This window comes from Gossypium arboreum, chromosome 6, assembly GCF_025698485.1.
Source record: "Gossypium arboreum isolate Shixiya-1 chromosome 6, ASM2569848v2, whole genome shotgun sequence".
Classification (NCBI taxonomy): Eukaryota; Viridiplantae; Streptophyta; class Magnoliopsida; order Malvales; family Malvaceae; genus Gossypium; species Gossypium arboreum.
The window spans coordinates 60,749,501-60,772,316 of NC_069075.1; positions in this window are offsets into that span (position 1 = coordinate 60,749,501).

Below are 22,816 nucleotides of genomic sequence, written 5' to 3' on the forward strand. Positions count from 1 at the left end.
TCAAAACGTATATAAGCCATTTTCGCATGGCTATCCAAAGTTTTACATACCAAATTTCAACAAAACATAATAACCTATACATGCCGAAATGTTCTCCTAGACCAACTAAGAAGAAAATACCAAAAGTTGCTAGTCGGTGTGATGACTTCGATGACGGTCCCGAATACGCAAAAAGTCGAGTCCAAGAAACCTAAAATAGGTGACAAGCAAACACCGAATGAGTATATAACTCAGTAAGTCATAAGCATTACACTACCATCCATTAATAAAATTTTCACAAGAGGAAACAACGAAATGAGGCTAAGTACTCCATCCATACCAAACTATGCCATAGTTTCTTAGACCTTACGATTCAATCTCATTCCAAGTCCTACATTGACATTTCATACGCTATTCAATAGAATAATTGAGGCATTTCCATACATCATTTTATTTTCGTTACTATCATACAACTAAGCGAACTTTCACCTATTCCACGATGAACCTTATGTACGTGACTTCAATTATAATCATCACATAGGTTCAAAACTTACCACGCTCAACTCCAAATATAAACATAGCACCTATTAGCCATGAACTCAAGGTACTTACCCTTTCCGCTGTCCGAAATCGACTCGGTAAGGTCGCACCTTAATATAAATAATTGATAGAAAATATATATATATAGTGGGTTCGCACACATAGTGCTTAATAATCAACCACGCACACTTAGTGCCATGTACTTTAAACTCGCACACTTAGTGCCATGCATTTCAAGCCCGCACACTTAGTGCCAATCTCACAACCGTGAACACTTATTACCCGCACACTTAGTGCCGAAAACCAGCCACTCTATACGCTTCACTTCCTTTTTACATTCGACAATTTCATCTCTACATACATATACATTTGTATACATTTCATCTCATTAACCACAATTGCATAGGTATTACGATCATTTAAATCAATACCAACTATATGCTTAATGACTTACCTTGTGTTGGGTAAAATAATTCCAAGTCGGCTACTCGATGACCTTCGATTTCCCCTTGTTGGACGCCTCTCCTTTAGGATCTTGAGCTTAGTCTAGCAAATTACCATAGCTGATTTTCTCAAGCTCTCCCCCCCCTTCTTCTTAGAACATTCGGCCAAGGAAGAAAAATGTGAAAGGATTTTTTTCCTTTGTTTTCATCATATTCCTTTTTTTTTCATTATTTTATTCTTTCTAACATAACCACTAACCCAACATGTTTGCAACATGTTTCCACTCATAGCATGGCCGGCCACCATGCTTAAATTTTGGGTAAATTGGCATGCAAACCCATCATTTTCACAACATGCATTAATAGACCACTTTACATTTGCCTAGCACATTTCTAAATTTTCTCACACAAGTCCTATTTGATAAAATTCACTTACAATTAACAAAATCCAAACATGAAATTCTCACACATGCATATGTACATATAATGAGCATCAACTATGACGGTTAATTATTTTTATGACTCGGTTTAGCGGTCCCGAAACCACTTTCCGACTAGGGTCAATTTAGGGCTGTCATAACTCTCCCCCACTTAAGAAATTTTCGTCCCCAAAAATCTTACCGGTAAATAGGTTTGGGTATCGTTCTTTCATAGAGTTCTCAGGTTCCCAAGTAGCTTCTTCCATTCCGTGTTTGAGCCATAACACTTTCACTAACGGAACCCTTTTGTTTCGCAACTCTTTCAATTCACGAGCTAGGATACAGATCGGTTCTTCTTCATAACTCATATCGGCTTGAATTTCAATCTTGGAGGGGTTTACTACATGCGAAGGATCGGATCGGTAACGTCGAAGCATCGAAACATGAAAAACATTATGAATCCTTTCAAGTTCGGGGCAAGATCAATCTATCATAAATGGACCAATTCGTTCGGAGATTTAAATGCGGCCCAATGAACCTCGGACTTAGTTTGCCCTTACGGCCAAATCTGAGTATCTTTTTCCAAGGTGAGACCTTAAGAAACACTTTTTCTCCCACCTGATACTCGATATCCTTTCGTTTTAAATCCGCATACGATTTCTGACGGTCTGTGGCTGCCTTCAGACTTTCACGAATTATTTTTGCTTTCTGTTCAGCATCTTTAATCAAATCCACTCCGAAAATTTTACTTTCACCAAGCTCGGTCCAAAACAATGGTGTACGGCATTTTCGACCGTACAAAGCCTCGTAAGGCGCCATCTTAATGCTTGACTGAAAACTATTGTTGTAAGCGAATTCAATCAAAGGTAAATATCGTTCCCATGAACCACTAAACTCGAGGATGCAACATCTCAACATATCCTCGAGTATCCGAATTATTCGATTCGATTGGCCATCGATGCAGGGGATGAAATGCGGTGCTAAATGCATCTTAGTACCCAACGCTTCTTGTAACTTCTTCCAAAATCGTGATGTAAATCTTGGGTCTCTATCCGACACGATAGAAATAGGTACCCCATGCAATCGAACAATTTGGGAGATGTATAATTCGCCAATTTATCGGCGAAAAATCCGTGCAGACGAGGATAAAATGAGCGGACTTGGTCAATCTATCAACAATAACCCGCATCGAGTCTTTCTTACTCGAGTCAAAGGTAACCCGGATACAAAGTCCATTGTCACTCGATCCCATTTCCATTCGGGTATCATGATTGGTGAAGTAATCCCGACGGCACTTGATGTTCCGCTTTTACTTGTTGACATATCAAACACCTTGAAACAAATTGAAATGTCTCGTTTCATACCCGCCACCAAAATTGACGTTTAGATCGTTGTACATTTTAGTACTACCGGGTGGATCGACATTCGACTCTGTGAGCCTTATTCAAAATTATCGAAATAAGTTCAATTTCTTGGAACACATAATCGACTCTTGAACGTCAAGCAATCATTGTTGTCAATCCGAAACTCTGATTCCTCAATCGAGGCACATTCAGCTCGTTTAGCGACCAATTCAGCGTCGACTTTCTGGGATTCAAGTATTTGATGAATCAATAATGGTTTGGCCTTTAATTCAACTACTAGCACCTCATCGGGCGAAACGGATAGGTGAGCATCCATCGCTCTCAAAGTAAACAGTGCTTTATGACTCAAAGCATCGGCCACCACGTTAGCCTTCCCCGGGTGATAATCAATGACAAGTTCATAGTCTTTCAACAACTCAAGCCAACGCCTTTGTCGCAGATTTAGATCTCTTTGTGTCATCAAATATTTAAGACTCTTGTGGTCTGAATAAATATGACACCTCTCTCCAAACAAGTAATGTCGCCATATTTTCAAGGCGAACACTATGGCTGCTAATTCAAGGTCATGGGTCGGATAGTTTCTCTCATGCGGCTTTAATTGTCTCGACAGCGTAAGCCACAACTCGACCTTCTTGCATCAACACACAACCTAGCCCAAGCAAGGATGCATCACTTGTAAATGACAAACTCCTTCTTGGACTCATTTGTACTAAGCTTTGGGGCCTCGGTTAAATAGGTTTTTAGTCGATCGAAACTTTCCGACCATTATTACGACCATTCGAACTCAACATCTTTTTGAAGTAGTTTTGTCAACGGTGCAGCTATCATCGAAAAGCCCTTTACAAAACGTCGGTAGTATCCGGCAAGTCCCAAAAAGCTCCTAACTTCAGTAATATTCCTTGGAGGTTTCCAATCGAGTATGGCCGAAATTTTGTTCGGATCCACCACGACACCGTCACGGACACCACGTGCCCCAAAAAGCTAACCTCTCTCAACCAAAATTCACATTTACTGAATTTTGCGTATAACTGCTTGTCTCGTAAAATTTGTAATACTAATCTCAAATGCTCGGCATGTTCAGCTTTACCTTGTGAATAAACTAAAATATCATCAATAAACACAACCACAAACTGATCCAAGTATGGTCTGAACACTCGATTCATTAAATCTATAAATACCGCAGGGGCATTAGTGAGCCCAAACGGCATCACTAAGAATTCGTAGTGACCGTATCTCGTTCTGAAAGCAGTTTTGGGTATATCCGAATCTCGAATCCGCAACTGATAATAACCCGATCTCAAATCTATCTTTGAAAACACTGAGGCTCCCTTTAGTTGATCAAACAAATCATCAATACGCGGTAACGAATATTTATTCTTTATTGTCACTTTATTCAGCTGACGATAGTCGATGCACAACCTCATGGTTCCGTCCTTCTTTTTCACAAACAATACTGGTGCACCCCAAGGTGAGAAACTTGGTCGAGCAAAACCTCTATCCGTCAATTCTTGCAACTAAGCTTTCAACTCTTTCAACTCGGTTGGTGCCATACCATACGGAGCTATCGAAATCGGCGTAGTCCCAGGTACAAGCTCAATGCCAAACTCTACCTCCCGAACAGGTGGTAAACCCGGTAATTCTTCGGGAAAAACGTCCGAGTATTCACAAACCACCGGCACAGATTCGGGTTTCCTTTCTAACTCTTTGTCATCAAGTACATACGCAAGGTATGTTTCACACCCCTTTTTCACATATCTCTGAGCGGTCATTGAAGATATTATCGCTGGCACCCCCTTTAAATCAGTAGACTCAACTTGGACTACTTCATTATTTGTACTCCTCAAATCAATGGTTTTCCTTTTACAGTTCACCATTGCATCATGTACAGATCAACCAATCCATACCCAGAATAACATCAAATTCGTCAAACGGTAAAAGCATCAAATCGGTAGGAAAACAGATTCTCGGATTATTAGAGGGCATTTCTTACACACTTTTTCAACAAGTGCGTATTGACCCAAAGGGTTTGACAATCGAATTACGAACTCGATGAGACTCGACAGATAGAGTCTTCTTGGATGCTAAGGTTTCACATACGTATGAATGAGTAGAGCCAGGGTCAATCAATACAATCACACTAGTATCAAAGAGAGTGAAAGTACCAGTGATAACATCAGGGGAGGATGCCTCCTCTCGTACGCGAATGGCATATGCTCTAGCAGGAGTACGGGTCTCGGCTCGAACAGCCGTATCAGAGGCCCCTCTCTGACTACCACCCCTACCTCCTAAAATTCTCGGTGGTCTACCTCTAACTGTCATTCCACTAGGTCTTGCACCTTGCATCCTATTCTTCTCATCAAGCTCCGTGCAATCTCTAATAAAGTGGTCCTTCGAACCGCATCCGTAACAGGCCCTGTTAGTAGACTTACCCCAACATTCACCTATGTGTCGTCTTCCACATTGGGGGCATTCAGGTTTCTCTTGGTGATTATTGCCCACACTAGCTACCGAAGTAGCTCGGGAGTCCGTCGATGGTCGTGCTCTAATGGAAGTTCCCGCAGTCGTCCTTGATTTATTAGTGTCCTCCCTGAACTTCTTTACAGCCGAGAACGGAGCTTTACCCATCGATCTTTTACGATAGTCTCTAGCTTCAAATTCAGCCTTCTTCTTCTCCTTTCCAAGTTCTTCCGCCTTGCAGGCTCGTTCAACTAGTGTTACGAATTCTTTTATCTCCAAAATACCCACTAGTAGCTTTTAATCTTCATTCAATCCTTCTTCAAATCTCTTGCACATAGCAACCTCATCAGCCACACACTCCCGAGCATACCGACTGAGTCTTACGAACTCATGTTCATATTCAGATACTGTCATACGACCTTGCTTGAGTTCCAAGAATTCCTTACGCTTTTGATCGATGAACCGTTGACAAATATATTTTTTTCGAAATTCCGCTTGGAAGAAATCCCAAGTAACTCGTTCGTTCGGGACTATGGAAATCAAGGTCCTCCATCAATAGTAGGCTGAGTCTCGCAACAAGGATATAGCACACTTTAGACATTCATCGGGTGTGTATGACAGTTCATCGAACACCCGAATGGTGTTATCAAGCGAACTTCGGCCTTTCGGCATCATCAAGTAACTATGGCCTTGAACTCCTCGGCAAGCGCTTCCTAATCAAGTCTACTGGTGGTTTACTCAGCCTCATAGGATCGATGGATGGCATTACGGGCTCTTGGGGTGGATTATTCAAATTCGGGAATGGTTGGACATAGGAATGGTTCGAGCATATTGCGCGACCTACTCATTCATCATGGTGAAGAAGGCTTGTTTTGCCCCCTCATCCTGATTATTTGCAGATGACTGAGGTTCAACAGGCGGTGTCCCTTGTGCAGGAGCAGCCGCTACACTTTCAACGTCATCCGCTAAGGGTCTCTCTACCCCGGGTTCCATTTGCTAATCAAAACAAAAATTTTAACCGTCAGAAGTCATCACATTATTAAGCACTAACATTAAGGCATGTATAGCTAGACTCATACACGCTATGGTAGCCCTAGAACCGACTAAACCATAGCTCTGATACCAACTTTATTGTAACACCACATACCCGAGACTGTTGCCGGAGTCAGACACGAGGGGTTCGCAGACTTAAATCACTTATTGCACAGTCAATTTTAAATTTCCAAACGAGCTGGCTAACTGCGTCACTGTTTCCTTAAAAATCATATCTCGAGTTCCAAAAGTCGAAAACCAGTTCCGTAAATTTTGCCTGAAACTAGACTCCTATATCCATCTAAAAATGTTTTTCTAGAATTTTTTGTTGAGCTAATTAGTACAGTTTATTAGTTAAATTCTCCCCTATTTCAGGGTTTGACCACACTGACCTTCAGGCATTACGACTTGGATATCTCCCTGTACAGGTCCTCAATACTGATGTCGTTTGTTTCTATAGAAACTAGACTCGAAAAGGAATCTGTACATATATGGAAAAACTTCTAATTATCTCTGGTTAATTTATAATAAATTTCCAAAGTCGGAACAGGGAATCCAGAAACCGTCCTGGCCCTGTTTCGCGAAAACTTAAATATCTCCTAATATATTGTTCATATGATCATTTCGTTACTTTCCTATGAAAATAGATTCGTCAAGGTTCGATTACATAATTTATTCACTATTTAATTCCATTCCTACTATTTTTAGTGATTTTTCACATCCACGTCACTGCTGCTATTAGTATCCATTTTTAAGGTAGACTTTACCTATTACATAGTTTCCATGCCTCTTAATGAACATATACATTCAAGATGACTATAACATTATGCTCAAAACGTATATAAGCCATTTTCGCATGGCTATCCAAAGTTTTACATACCAAATTTCAACAAAACATAATAGCCTATACATGCGAAATGTTCTCTTAGACCAACTAAGAAGAAAATACCAAAAGTTGCTAGTCGGTGTGATGACTTCGATGACGGTCCCGAATACGCAAAAAGTCGAGTCCAAGAAACCTAAAATAGGTGACAAGCAAACACCGAATGAGTATATAACTCAGTAAGTCATAAGCATTACACTACCATCCATTAATAAAATTTTCACAAGAGGAAACAACGAAATGAGGCTAAGTACTCCATCCATCTTGAACTATGCCATAGTTTCTTAGACCTTACGATTCAATCTCATTCCAAGTCCTACATTGACATTTCATACGCTATTCAATAGAATAATTGAGGCATTTCCATACATCATTTTATTTTCGTTACAATCATACAACTAAGCGAACTTTCACCTATTCCATGATGAACCTTATGTACGTGACTTCAATTATAATCATCACATAGGTTCAAAACTTACCACGCTCAACTCCAAATATAAACATAGCACCTATTAGCCATGAACTCAAGGTACTTACCCTTTCCGCTATCCGAAATCGACTCGGTAAGGTCGCACCCTTAATATAAATAATTGATAGAAAATATATATATATAGTGGGTTCGCACACATAGTGCTTAATAATCAACCACGCACACTTAGTGCCATGTACTTTAAACTCGCACACTTAGTGCCATGCATTTCAAGCCCGCACACTTAGTGCCAATCTCACAACCGTGAACACTTATTGCCCGCACACTTAGTGCCGAAAACCAGCTACTCTATACGCTTCACTTCCTTTTTACATTCGACAATTTCATCTCTACATACATATACATTTGTATACATTTCATCTTATTAACCACAATTGAATAGGTATTACGATCATTTAAATCAATACCAACTATATGCTTAATGACTTACCTTGTGTTGGGTAAAATAATTCCAAGTCGGCTACTCGATGGCCTTCGATTTCCCCTTGTTCGACGCCTCTCCTTTAGGATCTTGAGCTTAGTCTAGAAAACTACCATAGCTGATTTTCTCAAGCTCTCCCCCCCCTTCTTCTTAGAACATTCGGCCAAGGAAGAAAAATGTGAAAGGATTTTTTTCCTTTGTTTTCATCATATTCCTTTTTTTTTCATTATTTTATTCTTTCTAACATAACCACTAACCCAACATGTTTGCAACATGTTTCCACTCATAGCATGGCCGGCCACCATGCTTAAATTTTGGGTAAATTGACATGCAAACCCATCATTTTCACAACATGCATTAATAGACCACTTTACATTTGCCTAGCACATTTCTAAATTTTCTCACACAAGTCCTATTTGATAAAATTCACTTACAATTAACAAGATCCAAACATGAAATTTTCACACATGCATATGTACATATAATGAGCATCAACTATGACGGTTAATTATTTTTATGACTCGGTTTAGCGGTCCCGAAACCACTTTCTGACTAGGGTCAATTTAGGGCTGTCACAATCATAATCTATATGCTCATATAATTATAACATTTGTCAACATCAATATATCGTACTCTTTGATCGATATCTTTATGAGTTTCAACTCATCATCAACACATTTCCATTCAAACATTCGAGAAAACATTTTGTACTATCAAAATTAGCTAGGTTGAAAACTTATCTGTCTCATCAAAACAATTTTCATCAGAGTCAAGAGATATTACACTATCGCAGGTTAAATATGGCATGTATAAATAGACTCACATACACTATGGTAGTCCTATAACCGACTAAACCATAGATCTGATACCAACAAAACGTAACACCCCTAACCCATATCCATCATTGAAATGGGGTTACGAGGCATTACTGATCATAAAACAATTCAGAACAGACTTTCTTTACAAGGTTAATCATCTAGTAATTTTTTTTTTATAAATGCATTTCATTTCACATACTTATCAAATATGTATACTTTAACTTTGATGAAATTTGAATAATTCAAATATAAAATATTTTAATTATCAAACAAATGTTATGTGCATACTTTATACAATCAAACATACATTATTTCCTTTCATATAAATGAAATATTCCATAATAACATTCATTTGCCTTATTACTACATTTGCATAACATGAATAAATAATTATATAATCCACTTAGCATATGCCAAAATATATCATCAACTTAACCAATTAAACCACTCAAATAAATTATCCAAAATGTTCAAATAATGTGCCATTCGAAAATGATATATAAACATATTCATTTCATGTTTATTAAACAACCAAGATCTACTAGTGCATGTTAAATGATTTTTAAATAATTATCACATCCATATAGTCATACCTATCATTATTTTATAACTTAAGCATACTCCAATGTACCACATATTCTTGATATACATTTTACTAATTAATGCATTACATATTATAACTCAAACACAAACATCATTTACTTCATAACTGAAACACCACCTTTTATCCTTATACATATATACCTTGAGTTAATAAATGTGTCATACCAATTCATCTTGTGTAAAAAATATATATATACATATATAAATTTATATAGGTACCGAATCACCGAGTTGACCATAACCCTATCATATATTTTCACCAAATAACCGAGTACAGAAGTACATTATACTAGCTTCCAAATCAATTAATGATACAATTTATACTTCACAAGAATAAATCAATAACCAAATATAAACATATATCCCATACGCAAATCTTATATACCATGTAATAAACATATCAAAATAAACTTTTTCTATATTCGAATATAACCTATCATCCTTTAATACCAAACCATGAATAACACCTTAACCAAATCAACATCAAATTCACTTATACTTTTATCGATCCATATGTCATAACCGAATCAACCAAATGCACACATCCAAAATCACTAACCAACTTCAATGCACAAAATAGATATCACAAATACCATTCATTCAGGACATATAACATCATAACCAAATGAACGTAAGTCATAATCAAACAAAACAGTAATAAAGCATTGAAGTTAGGCCATTTTCGCTTGGCTTAAATTATACAAAACCAAAATCCAACATTTCAAATTACAATCTAACCTATACATGCCATAGGTTCGAAGATTTAGCTTATAAAATACCGAAGACAGTTGATAGTGTGATAAGCTTCTGTAACTATTCCTGAGCTCGAAACTTGATGCCAAAATCTACAGAACTAAGGTAAAGATAAACACACACAGAGTAAGCTTACATAGCTTAGTAAGTCATAAGCAAATAAACAACTTAGTTACATAATCAAATCATATAAACTAAACCAAATTTTACTATCATAGTTACTTTAAATATTTAAGCTTAAAATTCATGTATTTTATATGTAATTTCACTTGTATATTATTCATGGCTGAATGAACATATATATAGATATTTTAACAAACTATCATTCAATTTCCAAGCCAAAATATCTTTATCATAACTAGTACATATACTTTTATATGCATAAATTCATAGGTCAAAGGATAATAATCGCATACATATTTATATTATATGGCGAATACACATACATATATATAAGCAAAATATCCTTCAATTTCAAAGATAAATATCATTATGTGAGCACATATACTTATACTCATGAATCAAAATACAGCTTCTTATGCAGAAGCATAGAAATGACTGAATGAACACTTTTATATATAAAGATACATTAATAAGCTATCATTCAATGACCAAGCAAAAACATCTTTATCATACCAAATACACATACACTTATATGCATACACTCGTAAGTCAAAGTATAACAATCATATATATATTTATATCAATGGCCGAATATACCACCAATTGCATATATTCAAAAATAATTTCAATAATGTTCATATTATTTATTTACAAGGCCGAATACCTTTTTCACATTCGCATATGTTCTTATTTTACTTCAAGCATGTTTTGCAACAAATATTAAGTAACTTACTCACTTAGTTTCAAATAGGTAATAAGCCAATTCATACCTGACCATTTTAGCACACTTTTGCACACTTGATTTCAACTTATCGATGCTCATTGAACCATTTGAAATTGGATAGGACACTCAGATAATCACACATATATCGTACAGTGCCAACGTCCCAGACGTGGTCTTACATGTAACCACATATCGATGCCACTGTCCCAGGCAGGGTCTTACTCGTACACATATATCAGAGTCACATATTGATGCCATGGTCTTACTTGTACACCACACATCTGTAACGGCCCAAAAATCCTGAAATCTTGAATTTTTTTTCTTTTTGTGCTTAGCAATTCCGGTTAAGTGTTAATTACGCGATAGTAGTTCTTGGTCAAGGTTTGAGTTCAAATCTAGGGGTAGAAGAAATTATAGTTTAATAATTAAAAGGACCTTGTTGGCGAGTAGTTGTCCTTTTAAATAAAGATAAGGGAAAATGGCATCAAAAAGTCTTGTGGAAGAGTGGCTAAGTGATGCCACTTAGAGTGTAGGGAGGTGGCGTTAGTAGCTTGCAAGGAGATCCAAGGTTCGAATCCTACCTTACTGGTTTTAGAAGTTTAATTTTGGCCTTCTAGAAGGTTGGAAGTGGCGTGAAGATAAACTCCAAGGGGAGTGTTTAGAAGAGAAAATTAAGGAAAGGATCAAGGGGTTATCAGGGAGAAAAATGAGAAGATGAAAAGCGGGAAGAGATAGAGCCGAATGGGGAATTGAGGGCCAGAAAATTCATCTATAATGGCTATAAATAAGGTCCGAATGTAGGGTTGCCAGGCTAATGCCGAATTTCCTTCACCCTATTACCGAAAACCCTTTTCCCTAAAAGCCGAAAACCCTTTTGTTTCCTCTCTTTTCTTTGTGTCGATTTCTATTCTTTCTCTACACAATTTTTTTTTCGCTTAGCTAATTCCTTCTTCTACTCTTCTTTAATAATCTGTATCGAATAAACCTTATTCACCATAATAAGTTCGAAAGCTGAAAAGTTGAATCTTCCAAGGGCCAAATACTCTTCGATCGAATCTAGTCTAAGTTTTTGTTCTTCCAATCGATTTTGCTAAAAATCTATCACGCTGTTCTTTCCTCACTCTTTCTAATCAACTGTGGTAGGGAATTAGTATTGGATCTCGAATCTTAGCTCTCTTCCAAAATTACTCTTTAGGTGTTTGCGGTTTTGGTAAATATTCCTCTTCCATTGGCTAAGGTGGCCGAATGTTCATAGTTAAGGCAAGAGGACTTGCGTTGGATATGAGTCACCTATTATTCTGGTTTTAATAGTTAAGATTAGTGCAGATCTAGGAGTTGATCGTGGTTAGTGATTTAAGAAGGGGTTGTTATACTTATCGCGCAAGGTAAAGTTAAGGTAAGGTTTCAGTTTTAGTAAAGATATGTATTAAGCATGCGATTAATTGAAGGGTGACATCATTTGTAGGTTGGTGACTAAGGGAATCGTAGCACGCTTGCTTACTAGGTGTGTACATGCACTACACACACAAGTTGATCGGCAAAAGCTGAAATGCTGAAAAGCCGAAAGTTTGGCTGCGGTAGTCTTGCAAGTGCGCGAACACTCATGAGGAGGAAACTGATAGGTTTTCTGAGGCCCATGGGCGATTCCATGGACTTGGGCTGTGAACTGGCCATCCGGGCCAGGATAGGCTTAGTGGGCCCAATGGGCTATTGGGTCCATAATAGGCAAAATTTGATAATTAATGCTATGTGATAGAAAATTTGTGTGTGAGCATGAATAGAAGGTGATTTGGGCCTAACAGGATGTAGAAAGGTGATTTGGGCCTAATGGGCCTTATGAATATGAATTGGGCCTGATGGGCCATATGAATATGAATTGGGGCTGATGGGCTATATAAATAAGATTGGGCCAAGTGGACCATATGCATGTATGTAGGGGTTTGGGCCTAGTATATGATAACTACATAAAAATTAATTAAAATATTACGATCGTGAACAAGTCATAGGGTTAAGGTGTGGCAATAGGTATACGCATGTCTAGGATTGGATCTAGGGAGAGCTTGGTACTTAAGCGGTCTTAATGACTCACTTCCTCTTCTCTGGAATCCTACCTGGTGCATAGTATTCATTCATCTTAACTAGCGGGATTTGTTAACGGGCCAAGGTAAGTGAAAATCGTATTAAAGAGAAAATTATCGAAATGCCCCTAAGGGTAAAAATGACCAAAATACCCCTAGGTGTTGAATGTAAGTTTTGGATGTGAGACGCATATCTCTGCATACATATGGTATTCTACTTAGATTGCATGTGGGTTGGGAATTATGGAACGGAGGAAGTATATGGGGATCACATGGTTGCTTGACAATCGTGGATCCACCGACGGCTTTTAAGCCCAATATTTGACTGAAGGTAGTTCCGCAACCAGGCTACCATTGATGTGTCGGTTGGGTGGGTCGATATTTATATCCCAACATGATGTAACGGGGGATGGAGTTGGTGTGTAGCGGATGGATTATTGGGATGGGATTGCATTGCATTGCATGTTTGATGTATGGTGTTTATTAAATGCTTGTTACTGGTCGATGGTTGTACGCACTGAGTTTACGAAAACTTACCCCCTCTTTTATTTTATTTTTAGGTGATGCTCAGTATAAGGTTCGATGTTTGGAGGGACTCTGGGTGGCCAGCTACAGGACAACATGGACTTGTGTTTTGTTTTTTTTATTAGCATACGAGATTCTATTTTATTAAGTACTTTTCAGTCCAGATTGTACTAAGGCTTTCTTTTTGCTATTATTGGGTTATTATTTTCATGCAATGTTATTATGAGAGGTTAAACATGGTTTCTTAAATCATAGCATGTTATTCCACATTTCCGCAACTAAATTTTTAAATGATAAATTCTCTTAAATCAAATGTTTTAAAGAAAACTTTCGCAACTAGAAGAGAGTTTCCATAAGTTAACTCAGGTTTCATATTTTGAGGAAGGGTTTTCAATGAAAACAAGGTTTTCGCTAAAACACTTCAATGTGACACGCCAGATTCGGCCATAACGTCCGGGCCAAGTTTGGGGTGTTACATTTAGTGGTATTAGAGCCCGATTGCAAAACACGCTGTGAAGTGGGCCTTATTACTTGATTTCTTTTTGTGTTTTAAAATATATATATAAATATATATATTTTTTATTGAATTACAATGTTTTGGAAAAGGGGAAGTCTTGCTGAGTGGCACACCGAGTCTCCGACGTCGAACTAAGTAAGTTCTTCTATTCTTAAACCTGCTTAAATTGTTATATAGTAGATAGTTAGAGGGCTACTTTAGACGATTATGTTAGGATAGAACTGATGCTCGTAGGATCTTGAAACTATAGAGGATTTACAAAAATAATATTCTCTTTAAATACTTTCATAAAACATCGGGTTAATTTTTGAAACTAACCAAAACTTCATAAAATTTTTAATCTAGAAAATACGTGAATCGACGATGAGTGCTAGAAGAGGTGTGAGAGGCCGTGACCGAGGCCGCGGAAGTGTTAGGGCTGAATCGTCGACATCAGGCCTCGATGTTGGAGTAGAAGAGGCTCTGGCCTCACCCGTAGCTGGGACTGGGCCATATGATCGGGCCGCGGGAGAATATGCATTGTCGTAGGCAATGCTAAGGATTTTTGAGAGGGTCGCTGGGCCCAATAGTGGCATGGGAAATCGGGGGTCCATTCTAGAGTGACTTCAATCGAACGGGGCTAAGATCTTTAAGGGTGTGGCTGGCGTGGCTCCTAACGTGGTAGAATATTTGTTGGAGGCCACTGAAAGGATAATGGAGGACCTGGACTGTTCACCGAAATAAAAGTTAAAAGGAGCTGTGTCACTACTTAGGGAAGAAGCCTACCAGTGGTGGCTGACGGTGAAAGAGGGCACCCAACCGGAGTGGGTCACTTGGGAGTTTTGCAAAGCAGCATTCCAAGGGAAGTATACGGGTGCAAGTTATATGGGTGCAAGTTATATAGATGCTAGAAGGAAGGAGTTCCTGAACTTAACCCAAGGAAACAAATCGATGGCAGAGTATGAGGCAAAGTTTCTATGCCTTAGTAGGTATGTAAAAGTAATGGTGGCAACGGACTATGACCATTGCGTTAGGTTTGAGAATGGACTGAGAGATAGCCTTAGGGAATTGATAGCTCTACAAAGGGAGCGAGTTTTCTCAGAATTGGTGGAGAAAGTAAAGATAACGAAGCAGGTAAAGCGCACTGAGTGCGTAAATCTGGAGAAAGAAAGGGGTAAGAATAAGAGAGAGACTGAGACCCCGGTTGTTGGATAGAGGCCTAGGGCTAGGGCCGGAAATAGCGGGCCAGTTAGAGCAGGGCCCCCTGCTGCTAATCTAGGGGTGCCACCTTGTGCTGATTGTGGGAGAAGCCACAGAGGTAAGTGTTGGAAGAGGATAGGAGCTTGTTTCGCTTATGGGTCTATGGAGCATAGGATTAAGGATTTCCCTCGAATGCTTGGTCGAGAGCCAGTAGTGGGCCAAAGTGGTGCTTAGCCACCAAGGGGTGGTCAGGTGCCGTCAAGGGGTCGTGGGCAGGCCAGGGGCGGTAACGGAAATGGACGAGGATGTGGAGCACCAGGCAGAAATGCAGGCCATTCTGAGGCGAGACAGCCAACTTTGGTTTATGCTGTTCGTTGTTGAGAAGACGGGGATGCCCTAGATCTGATAACGGGTATGTTCTTTATATGTGAGTTACCTTACACAGCATTGATTGATATTGGATCGATGCATTCATATGTTGCAGCAATATGACTGAATCTTTGGGTGATATGTTTGAAATCACTGCAAATGAGATGACTGTGATAAGTCCGTTAGGGCAGTCAGTAGGAGTTAATAAGTTTTTAGGGAGGTACCCTTAGTAGTCCAAGGGGTTACCTTTTTAGCGGATTTGATGGAGTTGTCGTTTAGCGAGTTTGACTTAATCCTGGGTATGGATTGGTTGGTGAAGCATAGAGCCACCTTAGATTGCGCTGCAAAGTGAATGGTGTTAAGAACAGCGGAGGATAAGGAAGTGGTGGTGATTGGTGAACGCCGGAACTATCTTTCGAATGTGATTTCAATGTGCTGAGAAGTTAGTACGAAAGGGATGCGAAGTCTTTTTGGCTTATATTAGTAATATGGAGGCAAAGAGCCCTACTGTTAAGGAGTTAAGAATAGTTAGGGAATTTTTAGATGTTTTTCTCGAGGAGTTGCCTGGGTTGCCACCCAGCAAAGAAGTGGAATTTGGAATCGAGTTGTTACCTGGGACGACTCTGGTGTCTATCGCTCCTTATCGGATGGCACCAAAGGAGTTGGTGGAACTTAAGGCATAGATTCAGGAATTGTTGGATCGAGGATTCAAATGACCAAGTGTGTCTCCATGAGGAGCACCGGTCTTATTCTTGAAAAAGAAGGATGGAACCTTGTGAATGTACATCGACTATCGACAGTTAAACAAGTTAACTATTAAAAATAAGTACCTTCTGCCGAGAATCGATGATCTTTTTGATCAGTTTAAGGGAGCACCCGTTTTCTCGAAGATTGATCTACGGTCGGGGTATCACCAATTAAGGGTTAAGGAGGCAGATGTTCATAAGATAGCTTCCAGGACTTGTTATGGGCACTACGAGTTCTTAGTGATGCTATTGGGGCTGATGAAAGCACTGCCGCTTTCATGGATCTCATGAATCGGGTTTTCCAACCCTACTTGGATCGGTTCGTGGTAGTCTTTATAGATGACATCTTGGTGTACTCAAGGGATGAGGATAAGCATGATGCGCACTTAAGGATTGTGTTGCAGACTTTGAGGGAGAAGCTGCTGCATGCCAAATTCAGTAAGTGTTAAATTTGGCTAAGGGAGGTTACTTTTCTAGGACATGTGGTGTCAGCTGAGGGGATTAAGGTGGATCCCTAGAAAATTGAAGTGGTGTTAGACAGGAAACACCCAAGTCAGTATCGAAAATCCGAAGTTTTCTGGGCTTGGCAGGATACTATAGGCAATTTGTCGAGTGCTTTTCAGTAATTGCTGCACCATTAACTAAGTTGTTAAGGAAGGGAGTAACGTTTGTTTGGACGGACAAGTAGAAAGAGAGTTTTGGGAAACTTAAGAAGGTTTTAACGGAGGCCCCTGCGTTGATTCAGCCAGTGCCTGGGAAGGAGTTTACGGTTTATAGTGACGCGTCGCGTGTGGGATTAGGTTGTGTATTGATGCAAGAAGGAAAGCTGGTTGCGTATGTGTCACGAAAACTTAAGACTCACGAGGTGAATTACCCAACCCATGATTTGGAGCTAGCTGCGGTGGTTTTCGCACTAAAGATATGGAGGCATTACTTATACAAGGAGAAGTGCTTAATTTATTCGGACCATAAGAGTTTGAAGTACCTCCTTACCTAAAAGGACCTCAACCTTAGGAAGCATAGGTGGGTGGAATTATTGAAGGATTATGATTGTACGATTGAATACCACCATGGCAAAGAAAATGTGGTAGCCAACGCGTTGATTCGTAGGGCTAAGTCAGACTTGAGAGCTGTGCTCGCCCGTTTAAGCTTGTTGGATGATGGTAGCTTGTTAGGTGAGCTTCAAGTAAAGCCGGTGTGGGTTGAGCAGATAAGGAGTAAGCAGTTAGTGGATGAGACTTTGGGTGCTCGTTTTTAAACAAGTTGAGAGTGGGGAGGTATCGGACTTTGGGATAAGTAGTGAAGGAGTGTTGTGTTTCCGTGGGAGAATATGTATACCAAAGGACGATGATCTAAGGTAGTCCATTCTACGGGAAGCACATAGCGGTCTCTATGCTATGCATCCTGGCGGAAACAAGATGCATCAGAATTTGCGTAAGCTTTATTGGTGGCCTGGACTTAAGTGCGAGGTTATTGAGTTCGTAGGTAAATGCTTGGTTTCTCAAAAGGTGAAGACGGAACATCAGTTGCCCTCAGGGTTGCTTCAGCCAGTAAAGATTCCACTCTGGAAGTGGGAAAGGATAACTATGGACTTTGTTAGCGGGCTACCCTTTACGCCTGCTAGGAAAGACTCGATATGGGTTATAGTGGATCGATTAAGCAAGTCTAACCATTTTATACCGGTTCGCACCAACTACTCGTTGCAAAATCTGGCTAGGCTGTATGTGGCAGAGATTGTAAGATTGCATGGAGTGCCAATATCCATAATATCTGATAGGGACTCACGTTTCACTTCGTGATTTTGGAAGAAGCTGCATGAGGCGTTGGGTACTAGCTTGAACTTCAGTACAGCTTTCCACCCTCAAACTGATGGACAGTTGGAAAGGGTGATCCAAGTATTGGAAGATATGTTGAGGGAATGCGTGATTGAGTTCCAAGGTAGCTGGGAGGACTATTTACCGTTAGTCGAATTCGCGTACAATAATAGCTATCAAGCAAGCATTCGGATGGCTCCATACGAAGCACTGTATGGGCGAAGGTGTCAAACTCCAACATGTTGGACAGAGTAGGGCGAATGAAGGGTTTTGGGACCTGAGTTAGTAGCCGATACTAAGGATAAGGTGAAATTGATCCGAGATCGGTTGAAGGAGGCCTCGAATAGGCAGAAGTCGTATGTTGACCTTAAGCGTCGAGAAATAGAGTTTGCAGTGGGGGACTTAGTTTTCCTTAAGGTCTCTCCTTAGAAGAAGGTATTAAGGTTTGGACGGAAGGGTTAGATAACCTAAGGTTCATTGGGCCATATCGGGTTATAAGGTGGATTGGGCCAGTCACTTATCAGCTAGAATCACCTTTTGAACTGAGCTAGATCCACGATGTGTTCCATGTTTCCATCCTAAGGAAGTATCGCTCGGATCCCTCACATGTCGTGGCGGTTGAAGAAATCAAGGTCAAGCCAAACCTAACTTTCGAGGAAGAGCCCATACAAATAATTGGTCGAGAAGTCAAGGTATTAAGAAGGAAGTTTGTTCCATTAGTCAAAGTGCTTTGGCATAAGCACAAGGCTGAGGAGACTAATTGGGAACCTAGGGAGGCAATACGACGTCAATATCCTCAACTGTTTGAATCAAGTAAAATTTCGAGCATGAAATTTCTTTTAGGGGGTAGAGTTGTAACGCCCCAAAAATCCCGAAATCTTGAATTTTTTTTTCTTTTTGTCCTTAGCAATTCCAGTTAAGTGTTAATTACATGATAGTAGGTCTTGGTCAAGGTTTGAGTTTGAATCTAGGGGTAGAAGAAATTATAGTTTAATAATTAAAACGACCTTGTTGGCAAGTAGTTGGGCTTTTAAATAAAGATCTGGGAAAATGGCATAAAAAAGCCTTGTGGAAGAGTGGCTAAGTGACGCCACTTAGAGTGTAGGGAGATGGCGTTAGTAGCTAGCAAGGAGATCCAAGGGTCGAATCCTACCTTACTGTTTTTAAAAGTTTAATTCTGGCCTTCTAGAAGGTTGGAAGTGGCATGAAGATGGACTCCAAGGGGAGTGTTCAGAAGAGAAAATTAAGGAAAGGATCAAGGGGTTATTAGGGAGAAAAACGAAGAGATGAGAAGGGGGGAAGAGATGGAACTGAATGGGGAATTGAGGGCCACGCAATTCGGCTATAGGGGCTATAAATAAGTGCCAAATGTAGGGTTGCCAGGCTAATGCCGAATTTCCTTCACCCTGTTACAGGAAACCTTTTTCTCTAAAAGCCGAAAACCCTTTTGTTTACTCTTTTTTTTTTGTGTCGATTTATATTCTTTCTCTACACAATTTTCTTTGTTTCGCTTAGTCGATTCCTTCTTCTACCCCTCTTCTTTAATCTATACCAAATAAACCTTATTCACCATACTAAGTTTGAAAACCTAAAAGCCTAATCTTCCAAGGGCCAAATACTGTTCGACCGAATCTAGTGTAAATGTTTGTTCTTCCAATCGGTTTTCTTAAGAATCTATTACGCTATTCTTTCCTCACTCTTTCTAATCAACTGTGGTAGGGAATTAGTATCGGATCTTGGATCTTAGCTCTCTACCAAAATTGCTCTTTAGGTGTTTGCGGTTTTGATAAATATTCCTCTCCCATTGGCTAAGGTGGCCGAATGTTTATAGTTAAGGTAAGGGGACTTGTGCTGGATACGAGTCACCTATTATTCTAGTTTTAATAGTTAAGATTGGTGCAGATCTAGGAGTTGATTGTGGTTAGTGATTTAAGAAGGGCCTATTATACTTATCGCGCAAAGTAAGGTTAAGGTGAGGTTTCGGTTTTAGTAAAGATATGTATTAAGCATGCGATTAATTGAAGGGTGATATCATTTGTAGGTTGGCGACTAAGGGAATCGCAGCACGCTTGCGTACCAGGTGTGTACATACACTGCACATACAAGTAGATCGACAAAAGTCGAAATGCCGAAAAGACAAAATGCCGAAAAGTCGAAAGTTTGGCTGTGGTAGTCTTGCAAGTGTGTGAACTCTCGTGAAGAGGAAATCGATAGGTTGCCTGAGGCCCATGGGCGATTCTATAGACTTGGGCTGTGAACTGTCCAATCGGGCCAGAATAGGCTTAGTGGGCCCGATGGGCTATTGGGCCCATAATAGGCAAAATTTGATAATTGATGCTATGTGATAGAAAATTTGTTTGTGAGCAAGAATATAAGGTAATTTGGGCCTAACGGGCCATATAAAGTTGATTTGGGCCTAATGGGCCATATGAATATGAATTGGGCCTGATGGGCCATATGAATATGAATTAGGCTGATGGGCCATATAAATGAGATTGGGCCAAGTGGGCCATATGCATGTATGTAGGGGTTTTGGGCCTAGTATATGATAACTACATAAAACTTCATTACAATATTGCGACCATGAACAAGTCATAGGGTTAAGGTGTGGCAACGGGTATATGCATGTCTAGGATTGGATCTAGGGAGAGCTTGGTACTTAAGTGGTCTTAATGACTCACCTCCTCTTCTCTGGAATCCTACCTGGTGCATTGTATTCGTTCATCTTAGCTCACGGGATTTGTTAACAGGCCGAGGTAAGTGAAAACCGTATTAAAAAGAAAATTATCGAAATGCCCCTAAGGGAAAAAATGACCACAATACCCCTAGGTGCTGAACGTAAGTTTTGGATGTGAAACGCATATCTACTGCATACATATTATATTCTGCTTAGGTTGCATGTGGGTTGGGAATTATGGAACGAAGGAAGTATACGAGGATCGCATGGTTGCTTGACAATCGTGGATCCACCGATAGCTTTTCAGCCTAATATGTAAGTGAAGGTAGTTCTGCAACCGGGCTACCATTGATGGGTAGGTTGGGTGGGTCGATATTTATATCCCTACATGATGTGATGGGGGATGGAGCTGGTATTTAGCGGATGGATTATTGGGATGGCATGGGATTGCATTGAATGTTTGATGTATGGTGTTTATTAAATGCTTGTTGCTCGTCGAGGGTTGTACACACTGAGTTTGCGAAAACTCACCCCCTCTTTTATTTTATTTTCAGGTGATGCTCAGTAGAAGGTTTGATGTTTGGAGGGACTCTGGGTGGCCAGCTAGCAAGACAACATGGACTTGTGTTTCATTTTTTTTATAAGTATACGAGATTATATTTTATTAAGTACTTTTCAGTCCGGATTGTAATAAGAGTTTCTTTTTACTATTATTGGGTTCTTATTTTTATGCGATGTAATTATGAGAGGTTAAACATGGTTTCCTAAATTATAGCATGTTATTCCACCTTTCCGTAACTAAATTTTTAAATGATAAGTTTTCGTAAATCAAATGTTTTAAACAAAGCTTTCGCAACTGGAAGAGATTTTTCATAAGTTAACTAAGGTTTCATATTTTGAGGAAAGGTTTTCAAGGAAAATAAGGTTTTCTGTAAAACACTTCAATGTGACACGCCAGATTCAGACATAATGTCCGGCCTGGGTTTGTGGTGTTACAATATCGAAATCCTATGTCATGACATATGTATCCTAACAATTCCTAAGGTTCATACGGGGCTTTCAAACGCCGTAACTCGGTCGAAATGAATGCTTGGACATGGTTACCAAGCTTATTCACATTCGACATAAGCATATATAAATTTATATTTTTCATACCAGCATATATGTTTTGTAACACCCCAAACCCTGCCTAGAAGTTAGGCCCGAATTTGGTGTGTCACATTGAAGTTTTTTCGAAAACCATTTCTCATTGAAAACCCTTTTTACTGCTCAAAACCTCTGGCCATTTTAAAACTTGTGAAACATTAATTCCCTTAAAACCTTACTTGCTGTGGAAGCTTACTTTTAAACAGTTGCAGTGTAACACCCCTTACCCGTACCCGAGGCCGGGATAAGGTATGAGGCGTTATCGGACAAACATACAAACATTAAACTAAAATACGGGCCATAAAATTTCATTCATATTTCAAAACGTTCATTCACTTACACATAGTCCCTTATTTGAGTCTACGAAACCCAAAACATACTTTAAAAAGGGTTCGGGACTAAACCGAGAACTTACAAAAATCTTGGAAATTTCATGCTTTAAGGCTCCACACGCCCGAGTCCCAAAGTCATGTTCCATACACGGCTGAGACATATGGTCGTGTCTCTGCTTGTGTGGAATATACCTAGGCTATTTTCCAAGCTTTGGTCAACCTTAATCTCTTACACACTTATACAAAATCAAAAGCATATAACATGATATTCATTTAATGATTAAATATTCTCAATTAAACCACAAACATAGCATTTTTATGTCATCATACATGTGTCTCTCATACTCATTTTACCTTGTTTATTATAGTACCACTTATACATTT